Here is a 17166-nt window from a genome sequence, read left to right as displayed (position 1 = left end):
TTGTGGGGAAAGTTCAATAAATACTTAAATTTTAAAACATTAAACATATAACAGCCAAACAACACCTGAAATGCCTTTTCACAGGTCAGACCACCAGTCCATTTAGCCCAGTACCGCCCACACTGACTGGCAGTGGCTTTCTGGGGTTTTAGACAGGGGTCTCTCAACCCTATTTCAGGATACCAGAAACTGAACTGGGGACTTTTGGTGAGCTTTTGCCATTCCTGCAAAAGTTTCTGCTCTTCATTTCCTCAGACACCACAGAAAGACTGGTGTAAGAAAGATTGCCTTCATCCTCACTTAATGTCTCAGCGTGATCAAAGACAACTCCATTTTCTTAAACATTTTTAAGGGAGTTGAAAACGATGCAACAGAGGCATCTTTGCCCATTACAATAGCACATATTATTTTGACCCATCAGGTAAAAGAGTTTTTTAACACTTGCCAAGCCTTTGTCCCAGTGGTAAAAGGGAGATAAATTTACAAAACAAGAGCAATGAAAGCTCTTTTAAACAGCTTTCAGCTCTTTGAAAAGCAGCATTCGCTCTTCTAGTACAGTGGTACCTCGGGTTAAGAACTTAATTCATTCTGGAGGTCCGTTCTTGACCTGAAACTGTTCTTAACCTGAAGTACCATTTTAGATAAAGGGGCCTCCCACTGCCACCACACTGCCACCGTGCAATTTCTGTTCTCATTCTGAAGCAAAGTTCTTAACCCGAGGTACTATTTCTGGATTAGCGGAGTCTGTAACCTGAAGCATCTGTAACCTGAAGTGTCTGTAACCCGAGGTACCACTGTACCTCTGAGTCGGGAATGAGACTGAAGGGCCAAAATGCTTTATGGAAAAGGTGAGCTTTGAGGAAGCCTTTGAAGAAACAGAGAGAAGTGGCTTTATGTAAGAGTCCAGGTAAACTAAGATGTCAGTAAAGAGTGAGGAAACTGTGGTCCTCCAGAGGTTGTTGGACTACAAAACCCATCATCCCTGACCATTTCTTATGCTGACTGTGGCTGCTGGGAACTGGAGTCCAATGACACCTGCAAATCTGCAGGTTCCCCCAGCACTGATTTTATGGGAATGAAGGACAACAGGTGGAATTTTCAAGAGAGGATGAAGTTCCTATGAAAGTATGTAAAGGAGGAACAAAAACACACACCCCTTGCCAAAATAAAAACTATAGGTAGACTATTTCATTTTGGTATGTTCTTATTGTTGTCTAGTAAATATAGTTATGACCACAAAACAGGCAATATATGAAAACAGCAGTCAGTGCCAGTCATGATTCTGATGAAGAACATGGTGGTGGTGCTGGGTGGGCCATAAAACTGATATTTTAACTATTCAGTAATAGGAAAGGAGTTTAAGGACATTTGTGTACTGTCCTTAGGTGGATTTGGCTACAATAGGATAGGTCTGAATCAGAGGTGGACTTTGGTAATACCATGCCCTGAGAGAGAGCAATATTCGGCGCCCTCCAAAACTAGTTCTTATTTTCACAATAATTCTTTTTGGTACTGTTACATTTTAGTGGGTCTTCTTAGTACTAGTATTAGTATTATTTTGTGCCCCCTTGGGGCTGTCAGAGTCTCCCACAGCTAGGGTAGACTGGATGCCTGTGAGCGAAGGGGGCATGTTGATGAACAGGCAAATAATGCACATGGGGTGGAGAGGAGGCCTGAAGCTCTAAAAAAGGGAGGATGCAGTGGACGTAAGGACTAAGGGTACTCAGGCAGCTGTCCTATGCATAGCTATTTAGCAGTAAGTCCTTTTGAACCCATAGGGATGCGGGTGACCCTGTGGTCTAAACCACAGAGCCTAGGACTTGCCGATCAGAAGGTCGGCGGTTTGAATCCCTGCGACGGGGTGAGCTCCCGTTGCTCTGTCCCTACTCCTGCCAACCTAGCAGTTCGAAAGCACGTCAAAGTGCAAGTAGATAAATAGGGACCGCTCCAGCGGGAAGGTAAACGGCATTTCTGTGCACTGCTCTGATTCGCCAGAAGCGGCTTAGTCATGCTGGCCACATGACCTGGCTCCCTCAGCCAATAAAGCGAGATGAGCACTGCAACTCCAGAGTCGGTCATGACTGGACCTAATGGCCAGGGGTCCCTTTACCTTTACCTTTACCCTTTGAACCCAGTCAGAGTTGACATGCCGAAGCTCCTTTCTCAAGGCTTGTGCATCTGTCTCCAAACTTTATAAATCACAGGCTGGGTGGGAGAGCTGGTTCCTCTTTGCTGTACCCTCCCCAGCCCCAGCCCACCACTTAGGAGCAAGAGGGTACTCTAGTTTTGTTCCCCTTTTGCTTGGTAAAGGATTTCTCACCCCCACCAACTGCTGGGTTCCTATGTGCCTTACAGGGTTATGAGCTCTGGGCTTCCAATGCCTAAGGCATTCTCCCAGAAAATAGTATTCTGCTGCCACCTTATCAATACTAATATCCCTTTGTCCCAGCCTTGATAGCTTAGCCAAACATGAGACGTGGTGTGAACAAACCAAAACTTTATTATGGCAGTAAAAGCTGGATGTTGACAGGTACATATACGATGTTGCACATAACAGAGTCTGGATATTTTATATCATGTGTTTATACTTCTATTAATAGCATATTCTGCCCATTCTACCCATTGCTCCTCAGCTCCAAACCAGCCACCCTTCACTATCCCTCTCCAAAATCCCAAGACACACACACACACACACACACGCACACACACACACACACACACACACACACACACACACACGTCTAACTGTCACACTCCACCTTCAACAAATCAGCATAAAAACATACCAGCATTCCTTCCCTCCCTCTCCCTTTGTGCACATCTTACCTTATATAGTACAAAAAAATCCCCCCTACAGAATATTTACCAAGTAGTACGTAAAATACAAAGCTGTACAGTTCAGTTACATTGGAAAACAACACACTCTTCTTGACAGTCACTGTGGAAGACATGTTTAAAGGACCAGTAGAAGGGCTTCATTTCCACCTGGCAAGGAGGAGAAAAGAAGATTAGGGCGTTCACACTGGAGAAGGAGCCCTAAATCCAGCCAGCGACTACTTCTTTGCACCCCATGAGGTGAAGGAAAGAGTTCCCAGGAAAATGTTTCTAGTCCACTCTTTGGCTAACGTTCTTATAGTCAGGGCCCAACGACTGCTTCTTCAGGAGCATCACAGTGGAGAAGAGCCATTTTACCTGTGGGAAGTAGTGAGAGTGGGGATAAAGGAAGACATACAGCAGGAATGAGTACAGAAGAAGAAAAATATGCAAGATCTACTTGTTCTTAGTTCCCTTCCCTTTCCAGTCACAGTTTGCAAGGTATATTTATGTGTTTATTTATAAACCACTAACACATAAGAACATGACAGAAGAGTAATAGGAAGAGTCTTGCTGCATCAAGTCAAAGGGAGCCCAGCCTCCTATTCTCACAGCGGCCAACCAGATTTCCATAGGAGCCCCACAAACAGGATTTGAGCCCAGCAGTGCTCTATTCACTTGTGATTCCTAGCAACTGGTACTCAGAGCCACACTGCCTTTAACAATGGAGACAGAACATATCCATTGCAGTTAGTAGCCAATGAGAACCTTATTTTCCATGAATTTGTATTTTAAAGCCTTCCAAGTTGATGAACATCACTACTTCTCGCAGGAGCAAATTCCATATGAAGAACTATGGCCTTTGGGCATTGTACCATAAAACCATTCCTTGCCATCTTTCCCCATCCCATTACTCTTAACTTGTATTTCCAACCAACAAGTCAAATATTTTTCCTCATCCTGTTCTGATTTTAATGGGATATTGAATTGACTGTTTGACACAGTATACGTGTCATGTTATAGGCTCATTCTTCTACAGAACCATTCAGTAATTTACAACTAACAGTACAAACATCTCAGCATTATCCCTTTGTCTTTTCTCGTCTTTCTATCCCTGATGTGTTTATGCTGCCTCCCTTCCTCCACCATTTAAATGCAAATGTCGATATATAATACCCCTTCCCCTCTACTCACTTTGAACAGTGTAATGGTGGCACTATAACAAACACTGAGGAGGAAGAGAACAAAGAAAATGAAGATGGTTCGCCACAGGCGGTCCAGTTCCTCCTCTTTCTCATCGCTGTAATCATTCATTGTTGAAACAGTCACCTCTGTGAGGGGAGAGAGAGAGACGTCAATCCCTGTATTCACCATAAAACATTCCCAAGCTTCACCCACCACTAATGTCTATACCCTTTGTAATCAACATAGGCTACAGAAATCTCAAAGCTACCTGTTCCGAAATTTGACTGTAATCGCAGATAGAAATGTATGAAACCTATAGGGTGGGAATTCTATCATAGTGCATTGGTCAGGTAATTCCTCACCTAATACCAGGCTATGGGTTGCCATTTAAAAATCCACTTTCCCCATTAGATTCTATCTGCTCCCATTTGTTTGCCAAGTCTCCCTTGTCCTTAGTAATATGGCAGGAAGTGGCAGGTATTAGCATGCATGGACACTTCACTTAGAGTTATTCTGACTCATAGGTTCTACTCAGTAGTACCGATGTACTATTCTTATATTTCTTCTTATTCTTACAGTCTAACATGGACTACAAAACCTATGACGCATGAACTGCACATCTGCAAAATCATCTATGGCCTACATAACAATAAATATCATCTAAATTTTGAAATGGAGGCTTGGTGTTAGAGTTTTGGTAACCCAGCCTGTTCACCCCAGGTAATGTTTGTGCCTAGTTCTTCAGAGTAACTTCAGCCTCTCTCTCTCCTTATTTTCTGAGGGACATACAGAAAGGCCACACAGTGAGCATCATAGTTGATGGGGGCTTTGAATCCGGTCTTCTAACCACCAAAAACGAACACTAGCCAGTACGCAAAGCAGGCCACCTGTTAACATCGAAGTATGGAGTAACCAGCGAGTAGGTGTGGGTAGGGAGTTGTGTTCATTTCATGTGCAGGTAGCTGAGGCCACAGCATTGCAGCATAATTGGGCCAAGAGTCAAAACAAACAAACAGAATCCTTCCAGTAGCACCTTAAAGCCCAACTAAGTTTGTTATTGGTATGAGCTTTCGTGTGCAAGGTATCTGAAGAAGTGTGCATGCACACAAAAGCTCATACCAATAACAAACTTCGTTGGGCTCTAAGGTGCTACTGGAAGGAATTTTTTTATTTTATTTCAACTACAGCAGACCAACACGGCTACCTACCTATAACTGGGGCAAGAGTGTTTGAGTGGAGATTTGGGCTGCTGGGCCCAAGTGTGCTTAGAAATCCTACCCCCCCCCCCCGATTTTTAAGATCACTGCTCAAAATGTCAAGAGATTTTGAGGCAGCTTATCTTTTTGTGTGTATGTGTTTGAGTGGGTGGTTCTGAGGTGATCCCAGACTATCTCTGTGAGGAGAAAAAATACCCCCCATTGTATACCTGCATGTCATGATTGGGTCAAAGCGCCTTCTCTAACATATTATCTCTCACATCCCACCCTCAATGTAAGGCCAGTCCAAAAATATGTCCTGAATATTCAGTGAATTTGATTTTCTCTCATGGCTCCTCATCCATCTGACCTATTCGCCAATCTATCCAAAGCTTGGCTCAGTTTGCTCACCCATCACAATCAGATTTAGGGTCTAATAATAATAATAATAATAATAATAATAATAATAATAATAATAATAATAATAATAATTGCTATCATCATTATCATAATTATTAATTTCACAGATGGGATGCTAACTGTCACTTGGGTTTTTTTATAGTTAACAGCCACTTTGAGGGATAAATTTTGTAAGGACCCAGGTATGTAGTCCTGTGGCTTCCCTGTGGCTGTTCCTTGTCCCTGTTCTCGCATTTAGTCTGGCTCCTACAGACTATTCTTTGCTCTCAGGCAATGCAGGTGTGGTGCATTTTCTTAGTTTCTTCTGCTGCCTCCCTGAGATGAATAATCTGGACAATGTGAGTTGATATGAAGGAAAGCTATATATTGTCGATGGTGAGTGTGCATGACTGTTGCACCAGATGACTGCTGGCTACTTTCTGGCCCTATGACTCCCTTACTCCTGCTCTCTGTTGAACTATCTTTCCCCAGGATGCCTCGCCTGCTCCTGTACTTCCAGCTCCATATCTCTGTCCTTGTAGCAGAGAACATACCTTGCACAGATGGTAGCCAATGCTAGTCCTACTCAGAGTAGAGCTATTGAAATAAATGGACAAGTGGTAGTCTTATTCATTAATTCCAGTGGGTCTGCTGTGAGTAAGGCTAGCACTGGATACAGCCAATATCTGTAATTAGAACTGTCATTCATGATTTTGTCTCGGTTTCTTTTAAAGGGATTCATGAAAACATTATGTAGAGTTTGAAGAGCTGGAGCTGGTCAGAGTGACCAGCATTAGGCTGAGAAGGAAAGCTGATCAAGACTCAATAAAAGTCAGCTTTTTCATCTTATAAGATATGTCCCAAACAGGAAGACAGAAGAAGAGAAGGCCAACGTAAAATAATTTCCCACCGGTCGTCTGCAATGGGCAGAATACATATTCATACCAAGAAGGAAAAATTAGAATATGAGGCTTGGGCCTTGATTTTTTGGGACTGTGGCAAATTTAGAAAGACATTTTGCTCATTTCCCCAGCCTTTTTATTTTTACTCCCTTGGTTTGTGTTTGTGCTTGTGTTTGTGTGTGTGTGTGTTCCCAAACATGCTCCCATTTCTAAATCTGTTGCTTCTATTTGAGCCACCCAAGCCTTGTTAGCATCTTGGACCTTCTTGACTTTCTGGTCCCCTTGCTCTGCTGCTTCTTCAGTTTTGCTTGTTTACACTGTCCTCCACAGCTTCTTTTCCTGCTGTAATGTTATCTATCAGCTTCTAATACATGGAAAACTGAGTTATAATACTGTTTCTGGGCCTGCAGTGAACTCCACAGCTCTGCCACAATTGACTAGTTTGAACCACTGAGGAACAGAGGCCTGGTAACAGTTGACAAAAGGATGAAGCTGCTGGTGGTTGTGATGGGAGAGGTTGAGGGGGGATCTGCAACAGAATCTTTGTGGGAAAGGAGGATACATAAATATTCCTCTTCAATGTTATAGCAGCTGTTTTCAGCACCAGACATTAAAAAGAGAGCAGCTTCCTGTGTATGGATATGTATAGAGGGAAGCCAGTGTGGAGCAGATGACAGGATATTGGACTTGAGCCCAGTGGAATTTGACCCAGATTCAAATCACCATTTATCTAGATCAGCCTTTCTCAACCTGTGGGTCCCCAGATGTTGTTGGACTACAATTCCCATCATCCCTAGCTAGCAAGGCCAGAGCTCAGGGATGATGGGAGTTGTAGTCCAACAACATCTGGGGACCCACAGGTTGAGAACCGCTGATCTAGATGAAGCTCACTGGGTGTCTTTGGACCAAATCCCTCTCACTTCTGGCACATAACAGAGGCCTGTTGTGAGCAGTAAAACTTCACATATACTGACACCAGACCTTTGCAACCTCCCCGCTCCCCATGGCATAGCTCTGATAATGGCGAATACATTTTGCTTCCAATATCATGAAGACCCACTTAATAAATCCATTCTCTCCTTGCTTTCCAGAACCCACCCACCCCACGCCAGTCATCAATTCTCCTGCAAGTGACCACAACATGGGATATATCTGAGTTAGTTCTCTTTTATTCAGCCATAGGCCAAACATGCATGCATGCATGGAAGACCTTTACACAAGTTTATCTGACAATGCTAGAGGAAAATCCGGGAGAGGCTGAAGAGGCTACAGTGCCATAGGAGGCATGGCCATCATTTTTTACCCTGGGATTTCTCCACGGTCTTCTGGGTGAACTTCATAGGGAGGGCTTCGTGGTAAACTATGCAAGTGAAAGGGGTTCCATTGTTCCAGTCAGAGAATGGGATTGTCAGCTTGCTGTAGATGAAGTGGGAGTTGTTGCTCTTGTCTTTCATGACCGGCGTGTTGACATGGTGATCTTCAGGCACGGCATTGTGATTCTTCAACCACTGGATAGAAACTTCTTCTGGGGTGAATCCTGTCACCAGGCAGGTGAGCGTCAGCGTTGGTGGCCGAGCACGGATTTCCTCATTGTGTGGGGAGAAGAGGAACACCTTGGGAGCCTTTATGTCGCCTTTTTGGGGGGTGGGGTGGGGTGGGGGAATGTATGAGAGAAAAGATGTGCCAGCAGTGATTAAGATTAGAACCACTTAGTGGATGCCGCAATACATTCCCAATAATGATCCCAAAAGGCCCGTCATATTATCTGAAACTGCATGAGGATTTCCCCAGAGTCTACCTGTGCTCTTCTTTCTGGTCAGGAAACAGTGCTCCCCCCGGGGGGGGGGGGTATTCAAGGGTACACAGTACCATCACCTTTTGTTTTGTCTTTAAAAAGTATGGCACTTAACTGTAATCACTTAATGGTGAGTAATGACACTTATTTTTCTAGAAAAAAAGCTTTGCTTGTCTCCATGATATACACAGGCATCCTGCTTCTGGGCACAATTCAAAGTGTTGGTGCTGACCTTGATAGCCATAAAGGGCCTCGGCCCAGTATACCTGAAGGAGCGTCTCCACCCCCATTGTTCTGCGAGAAGTGAAGTTGCAAGGGACGGGAGCAGGCAGAGGGCCTTCTTGGTGGTGGCACCCACCCTGTGGAACATTGTTCCATCAGATGTCAAGGAAATAAACAACTGTCTTTTAGAAGACATCTGAAGGCAGCCCTGTTTAGGGAAGTTTTTAATGTTTGATGTTTTATTGTGTTTTAATATTCTGTTGGGAGCTGCCCAGAGTGGTTGGGGAAACCTGTATGTATGTATGTACAAACAAACAAACAAACAAACAAACAAACAAACAAACAAATAAATGAACAGCTCTGCCTTCTCTGGTGGCATTCACATTCATAAATAGCACAGCAAACAAAGTTTTAGAAATTAATCTATCCATATTGCAATTCCTGTTACAATTTGAATGTCATGGCTTCTCCCCAAGAGAATCCTGGGGCTTGTGGTTTGGACAGGAGTGCTGATTATTATCTGCCAAATGGCTTGAAAAACAGTTTCAAGTACAGTAGACAGAGTAAATCCTCAGCGACAACATTAACAAGCTACAATGCATTTAGCTGAAGCTCTTGTGCACGTGGCCCTGGGTAGGAAGAAGTGCAACATGGGTTGGGCTTCTTCGAGCTGGATGAATACATAAGGTACCACACCAAGATAGCAGAGGTTTTACACAGTCTACTTTCTCTTAACAGATATACACAGGGGGCCCATAACACGGAGAATCCCAGTCTTTCCTGAGAAGTTACAGTGGTGCCTCGCAAGACGAAATTAATCCGTTCCGCGAGTCTCTTCGTCTAGCGGTTTTTTCGTCTTGTGAAGCAACCCTATTAGCGGCTTAGCGGATTAGCACTATTAGCGGTTTAGCGGCTATTAAAGGCTTAGCAACTAAAAGGCTATTAGCGGCTTAGCGGCTTAGAAAAAGGGGGGGGAAGCGAAAAAAAATCGCAAGACTTCTTTGTTTTGCGAAGCAAGCCCATAGGGAAATTCGTCTTGCGAAGCGCATCGAAAAACGGAAAACCCTTTCGTCTAGCGGGTTTTTCGTCTTGCGAGGCGTTCGTCTTGCGGGGCACCACTGTATTGGTATGCTCAAGTTCCCACATTGTTCTTTCCAGGTACCTCCTTAAATGTATGGATTAGGCCACCATGGCAAGGAAAATGAACTGCCCTCAACAGAACTGGCTCAATCCTTCATCTACCTATCAATAGACAGATTCAGGGGTTAGAAGGATCCTTAGCAGGAGATGGAAATAGTCCCAGTGTTGCCTTCTGATAAAAAGCATGCATTGCAGGTTTCTCAAGCACCATAAAAACCTGTGAGCAGAGACAAGTGTAGAATGATTGTGCAAACCTGCACAATAGCCCCACCAGACTGTGTGAGATTGCAAAGTGTGTCCGCAATGTAAATCACAGATAAGCCAAGTGGTGCTGGGTGTTTAATTATTCTCTTTCCTGCTGCAACACAAGGACACCAACCCCAGGACAGGAGACCAACTCTGTTTCCCCCCTTACCTGTTGTCTTGGCAATGTTCTTAGTGATGGGAGCAGTCAAGCCTGGATATTCCACGTTGCAGGTGAATTCCTCACCCTGCAGCCATGTTGTGACAGGGAGGGAGCTGGTCGCGGTGTACTTTCCATTAAGCTCTTCTTTCACTTCCAATAAACCTGGGCTCACAGGTCCTGAATCTGCCCGTGACCAGGTGACTTTCAGCCCATCTGCATTTTCCAGATTTTCCACCACACAGGTGAGCGTAGGGTCTCTGTTTATGTACAAGTCTTTTGCGGTTGGGGGCATGATTTGCACGCTAATGCCAGCGGAGGGGCAATCAGTATTATCTGCAGATACAAACGTCATGTTACTTCTCCAACCGCCCCTCCCTTCCCTGCTGTTTTAGGGGCTTGCATGCATCCTGTTAAGAAGGGCATTCCTTGCTGCAGAGTAAAAGGAATCAATAACTCCACACCTGGTACATGTATTAAAGGAAAGAAGCTGGCATTTGGTGCCCTTGGGTGTCCGAGAATCAATAAAAGCTCCATATTCCATTGTCAGTAACCAAGCAAAAAATAAAAGAAAAATAGTTCCCTGTCACCCTCCATATTCCATTGTGAATAATGAGCAGGAACAAACAGTTCCCTATCACCCTCTTCTACAACATCAGTTTCTGCTATCAAGACTACATTGTTTCCTGCTTGGCAGGGGGTTGGACTCGATGGCCCTTGTGGGCTATTCCAACTCTATGATTCTATGATTCATTGTTCTATCCAGGAGAAGGTTTACACCATTGAGTCAAACTACATGTTGTAGAGGATGGAAAATGTCCTCTGACCCCAACCCCCTGAAGAGGATAGCATATTTGCCAAGACTTTTCATGGACATTTGCGGCACTCTGATGTCCCCTGCACTATGTCTTCCCTGAGTCCTGCTTCCAGTAGAAATGGAAAATAACTACTCTACTATTAAGGTCATGTGTACACTGCAGTCAATGGGAAAAGGTTTATTTCAATGGGCCATAATAGAAAGCAGCGCATATGTATGTATGTATGTATATGTACACACACACACACACACACACACACAGTGGTACCTCGGTTTAAGAGGACTCCCAGGTAAGTTCCACCCTCTATTGTGTGGGCGGGAACCTCCACGTATCCGGTGTGGGAGGGGGCAAAGCCAGGTTGTATTTTAGCAAGCTGCGTAGGATGGGGGGGGCTGTGCAGTGGCGTAGCGTGGGGGGTGAAGGGGGGGCCGGCAGCACCGGGTGCAACATCTGGGGGTTAGGGTTAGGGGGCGCAAATCCACGGGTTAGCGGGCACAAATTACTTGCCTTGCCCCGGGTGCTGACAACCCACGCTACGCCACTGGGGCTGTGCGCAACCACACAAACCCCACCCCCCATTTGATGTGGGGAGTGATTATGAATGATTCAGTTTATGAACTCCACAAAACCTGAAGTAGTGTCTCCTGAAGCCAAACAGTGGAAGGGCACTGGTGGCGGGAAGCCTGATTAGGCGAAGTGCGCCTCGGTTTAAAAATGGACTTCCGGGACTTCCGGGTTGGCGCCATCGCCGAATGGCGGACTCCCTCCGAGCTCCGGAGGGAGTCTGCTCGGCAGGGGCTGGGTCTTACCGCGCCAGCGACGCGGGGACCCTTAAAAACCACGGGCACGGAGCCCGTGGACATGGTGACTCGGCTGGCACCGCTAGCGCCCTCCCGACTCGTGAAGGAGCCTTTTTAAAGGCTTCCGATCGGGTGCCGGGGAGTGGCGTGGTGCTTTGAGTCTACCGCTTCCCCTGCTGAGCGCAGCCGCATGCCATTCGACGGAGAGCGCTGGCTTCTTCCATTGGAAATTCGGACTATTAACAACAATCCGTGAGTAATTGGGAAACCGGGTACAAAAGGAGAAAAAAAGATTTTTTTTCGGATTCGGCACGAGCGGGGGTGATCTAAAAAGGAAGTCAGTCCCCCCCTGATTGTAAACATTCTAAAACAAGGACTGGGTAACCAAGATCAATTCAGAAGTTTACTGCTGATAAAAATTATTAATTCCACGATGGGAAATTACAAGAATTGTGCTGGAGGAGAAGAGTGGAGGGTGAGAGGGAAAAGGCAACCCCCCCTGGGAACCGGGGCGATTCGCAGAGCCTGGCGAAGAGAGACGGAGACTTTGACAGCTGTCAACGTAGCTGTCAAAGCTTGAGAATATAAAGAGGACTTTGTTACAAGTATTTTGCTGGCTAATTCTGTTACAAATTGACATTATATGGATATAAATCATCGGGGAAAAAAAGAAACAACAACTTGACTTTTGGATTAGAGGATACAAAGTTACTGCAATCCCCCTAGAGGGGTTTCGGGACATTACAAGTGGTCGTATGTGGAAAATTACTCTGGGCTGAGCACAGGACTTATTCTCTGGGAAAGCTGCAAAACTGAAATAGTATTTTGTCTACAGAGGTGTTTACATTAAAAGGAGACAATAGAATTCTCTATTGAAGAAAGGAAGGGACTGGACGTAAGTTTTTGTTCCTGAATAACAAACCTCTGTAGAGATACCAGATCTCGGAATAAGAACGTTTTAGCAGCTGAACAAGACAAGAAACCTGAGAAAGTAAGGAATAAAAAGAACAAAGGACCAACTACGACATGGAAAGAACAATGGGAGGAGCAACAAAGACCAAGGAAACTAAAGGCCTCTATTTGACTGGATTTTTGAAGTTAAACATCATTAAAATAAACAAATTAAAAGAAAACCGGCAAGGTGGAATGGGAAAAATTTGGCTATGGACTTGAGACCTCCAGGCTGATAACATATAGACTGATGGACATGGGGAATTCAAACCGGGGAAGGGAGGGGGAGTTTTGGAATCCAAAGGCTATGTAACCAACTTTTTGAATCTTCTTATATTTTTTATCTTCTATTTCTTTATATAACTTTTGTATACCATGGTATTTTGATCTAACATGTTTTTTTTTTAAAAAAGAGGGAATTCGTGGAAGGAAATTGGGGCAGATCTTGGGGGGAAAATCTTTTTTCTTTTTCTGTTAAAGATGGATGGTAAGATTGTATAAATTTAAATTGGTTAATGGGTTAAACATATTAAGTTTTAAATTGGGAATGAGAGCTTGTGGAACCAAATTAATGAAAGGGGAATATAGTTGGGAGGGGGAGGAGGGAGTCCTAGAAAGAAGGTTATGAAAGTAAGGATTTAAATTCTTTTTTCTATCTTTTCTATCTTTTCTTTTCTGTTATATCTCTTTTCTGTTTTTACTGGAAACTCTAATAAATATGATTTAAAAAAATAAAAAATAAAAATGGACTTCCGGAACGGATTAAGTTCCCAAACCGAGTTACCACTGTGTGTGTGTCTGTTTGTCTCTGTGTGTATGAATTAGGAAGGACACTATCTTGAAATGCTTAGCACCTGAGAGGACCCTCTGTAACCTCGAAGCTGTTGTCCTCCTCCCCCTTGCATTCCAGTCCATGCCCACCAAAACAGAGGAAAACACAAGTGCCAGCTCAGTCAACCTTTCCTACCTTCACATATCTTGGCTTTGCTTTTCAATTTGGTTTGGGTTGCTTCTTGGAACACCTGGCAGTGGTAGGTATTCCCAGCCTGCCAGTCTTCTTTGCTAACATTGACTGTGCTTGTGGTACTGAAGGTGTATCCGTGGGCATCCTTCCTGGGTGGTGCTGTGACCGAGGATAGCAACCCAGGTTGCCCACCCACTAGCCACTCTATCGTCACCTTGCTGGGGTAGAAGCTGGAGATAATGCAGAGCAGCTCAATGGTGGCATGCCTGGGATCACAGGAGGAATGGAGCAGGCGGACTTCTGGGACCACTGCTGGTTTCGCAGGAGAGTCTGGAGGGGTATAAGTTATGGGAAGGCAGGGATGGGTTAACTTGTCAATTTTGATTTCTCTCAGCCCCCCCCCCAATTCTCCGTATCTCTATACAAATATTTCTAAAATAAGTACTTACGAAAATTCATCTGCATTTTAATCTATTTTTTCCTAACATGCTGTCTTTACATACAATCTTGCCTAATATAAACATTTTTGCTAAGCAGTGCTCCTGATATAATGCTTTTTTATATGTTATTTATACTAATATATCCATTTTTGTGCACATCTTTCCCTAGTAGATGCATTTTTGTACACACTACTTGGCTGGAGAACTGCTTTGCAAAATTCGGATAAGTGTGAATTTGAAAGATGGCTGTGTTTTCATTCAAGTTTTGTTGTGAATTAGGTTGATTCATATTTAAATCTTAACTGAACTGATATTATCTCCCATCCACATGTGAGGGGAATTAATATCATTTGTCTGTGATCTATCCCCCTTCCCCATCTCTTAGTGAGCTTCACTTTGCCACCTATTTTCCTCTCAATGTAAGCTTTGAGGTCTAAGTGGCTCATCTGCAATTTGCCTCTTTTGGTTCTCCTGTTATCATCCTCCCCACCTTTTGACACGCTGATCCCAAAGTTATGAACAGCCTCACCTTCTCATCAAGGCACTTTCCTCCCACTCTGTATCCCTTTTCAAAGCTTGCTACCCCCTGTAGCTATCATGCTTTGCCTTGGCACAGGGTGATCAATCCTAACCATTCCTTCCAACATTACAAGTGAGTGGGCCATAGGAACAGCCAACCACCCCAGAACTTAAGTCATTTCACTGGTTCTGCAGGTTGACAACTCATATAATGAATTAAAATGAGGGGTCATGAATGCCATTCACATGTGTGTGTATGTTTTGTGTTTTGGTAAACTTGCTCCAAAGAAGAATGATCTATAAATGGCCACAAAACCCTCTAAATTAATCTAACCTTGAAATGTATTCCAAAAAGTTACTGCTGGATGATGCTCCAACTTGCCGCTGACAACTGAAATCTGAAATGATACAACCTGACTTTTTCTTATACCATTGTTGGTACTGAATGGAGGATTCCAAACTCGTTCTTTCCACTCCAACCCCTATATTTCATTTGTAAGCCTTGTTGGGCAAATACATTTTTTCTTTTTGTTGGTGCCTGCCATGCTTAATGTGCCTTGAAATGAGACAATAATACTACCCAAAAATATTGCATCTATTGCCCCTCTCTCTCCACCCAAGTAATTTACTTTCTTTAACCGCATTGATTGCCCATTTGAGAGTTAAAAAGCAAGCAGATAACCAAGGCCCAGAAAGACTCACGCTCAATGTCTTTGTTGGCTGTGAAGCCGGTAGCTGCATGTGTGACATTGCATTCAAACTTCTCTGATTCCCAGGTGCTGGTTGGGATGGTGAGCTGGCTGGTGAGAGTGTAGTGGCCACTGGATGAATCCAATAGTGCAGGGAAGGTCTGGATGCCGCTGGAGATGGCTCCCGAATTCCACTGTACTGCGACCGGTTCAGGAAAGTAGCCAGAGACCAGACAACCTATGGAGACCAGGGAGGCGGTAGAGGAGTCTTGGCTACAGGGAGGCAATGGGAAGACCGTCGGGGCTGTGGCACTTGCTGTAATTAAAGAGAGAAAAAGACATGTTGAAGATATGCTGTCCAGCAAATGTGTGTTCCATGGGCTGAGTGTGGGTTACACGATATCATTGTCTCATTCCTGCCCTCATCACAACATAGTAAGTGGTAATAAGTGTCTCTAGCACCACATCCATGCCAACCCAAAAATGGAAAGTGTAGTGCTGGTGGTCAACAGAAGAGATTTAAAGACTCTCTCAAGGCAAATCTAAAAAAATGTAGTGTAAACAATGACAACTTGGAAACACTGGCCTGTGAGTGCTCCAACTGGAGAACAGCCTTTACCAAAGGTGTCATGGGCTTTGAAGATGCTTGAAGTCAGGATGAAAGGGAGAAATGTGCTAAGAGGAAGGAACGCTTGGCAAACCCTCACCATGATCATTTCCTGCCTGGAAACCTATGTCCCCACTGTGGAAGGATGTATGGATCCAGAACTGGCCTCTACAGTCACTTATGGGTCCACTGTTAAAACCGTGTTTATGGAAGACAATCTTACTCGGCTACAAGTGATCGCCAAAGAAGTACAAGAAGAAATGTTCAGACCTGTGCAGAGCTTGTCTGATGCCCCGGGTGTGATTCTTCTTAGAATTAAGTTATGAACTCAAACAAAAAAAGGTGGTACCTGTGAGGGTCTCCCAGGTAGCTTAACCCTCCAAGGCCTGGAGTGAGTGTTAGTTTCCATAGGCAATAGTTGTCCTGGAGTTCTCTACCATTTATGGCTAATTTTAAAGTGTTTTACCTTACGCAAATTGACAGTGACTTCTCTGGTTGGGAAAACCATAGATTTGTACATTTCACTTCATCACTCTGCTCACCCATCTGTATCTCCTAGACCGCTTTCAGTCCAATAAGGAGGCCTGTCACCATTTCTATTAAGATTTTATTGATACTAGAAGCGAATCCTTTGCTCTTGGAGCCAGTGCTAAAAGTCAGAGCCTTAAACCCCCATAAGGGGCCTGGTTGCCTCTATCACAAACATTATTGAGGCAGCACATTTACCTGAAAGACACTGGGACATGCTCAAGTTCATCCATAAAGGTAAAGGTAAAGGTAAAGTACCCCTGGACGGTTAGGTGCAGTCAAAGGCAACTATGGGTTTGTGACACTCACCTCGCTTTCAGGCTCTGGGAGCTGGCATTTGTCCACAGACAGCTTTCTGGGTTATGTGACCAGCATGACTAAACCGCATCTGGTGCAACAGAATGCCATAACGGAAACCAGAGTACACAGAAACGCCGTTTACCTTCCCGCTGCAGTGGTACCTATTTATCTACTTGCGTTGGTGTGCTTTCAAACTGCTAGGTTGGCAGGAGATGGGACAGAGCAACGGGAGCTCACCCTGTTGCGGGGATTCAAACCATCGACCTTCTGATTGGCAAGCCCAAGAGGCTCAGTGGTTTAGACCACAGTGCCACCCGCATCCCTCAGTTCATCCATAGTTCTGCTATTGCCAACAAGTTCCAAACCTACTGGGCATGAAGAACGCTGCTTAATTGATCTGGCCATTTGTTTGAGAGAGGGGAGGTATCTATTGCACGAAAGCAACAGTTTCAAACTTATTTTCTTAACCACGAGAGCTAGAAACTTTCTTGAAA

The 17166-nt window shown here is 44.3% G+C and overlaps 1 gene segment (V, D, J or C); it reads right to left on the bottom strand.

Annotated features, from left to right (window-relative positions):
- Nucleotides 1-7649: 7649 nt before the first annotated feature.
- Nucleotides 7650-16589, bottom strand: LOC308570788 (Ig gamma chain C region-like). The segment is given in 5 exons: nucleotides 16571-16589; nucleotides 15251-15553; nucleotides 13593-13919; nucleotides 10069-10392; nucleotides 7650-8129 (listed from the first exon to the last, which is right to left on the bottom strand).
- Nucleotides 16590-17166: the final 577 nt, after the last annotated feature.

Source organism: Podarcis bocagei (genome assembly GCF_964188305.1).
Source record: "Podarcis bocagei genome assembly, chromosome: 13".
NCBI classification, from domain to species: domain Eukaryota; kingdom Metazoa; phylum Chordata; class Lepidosauria; order Squamata; family Lacertidae; genus Podarcis; species Podarcis bocagei.
This window is presented reverse-complemented; position numbering and strand designations above follow the sequence as displayed.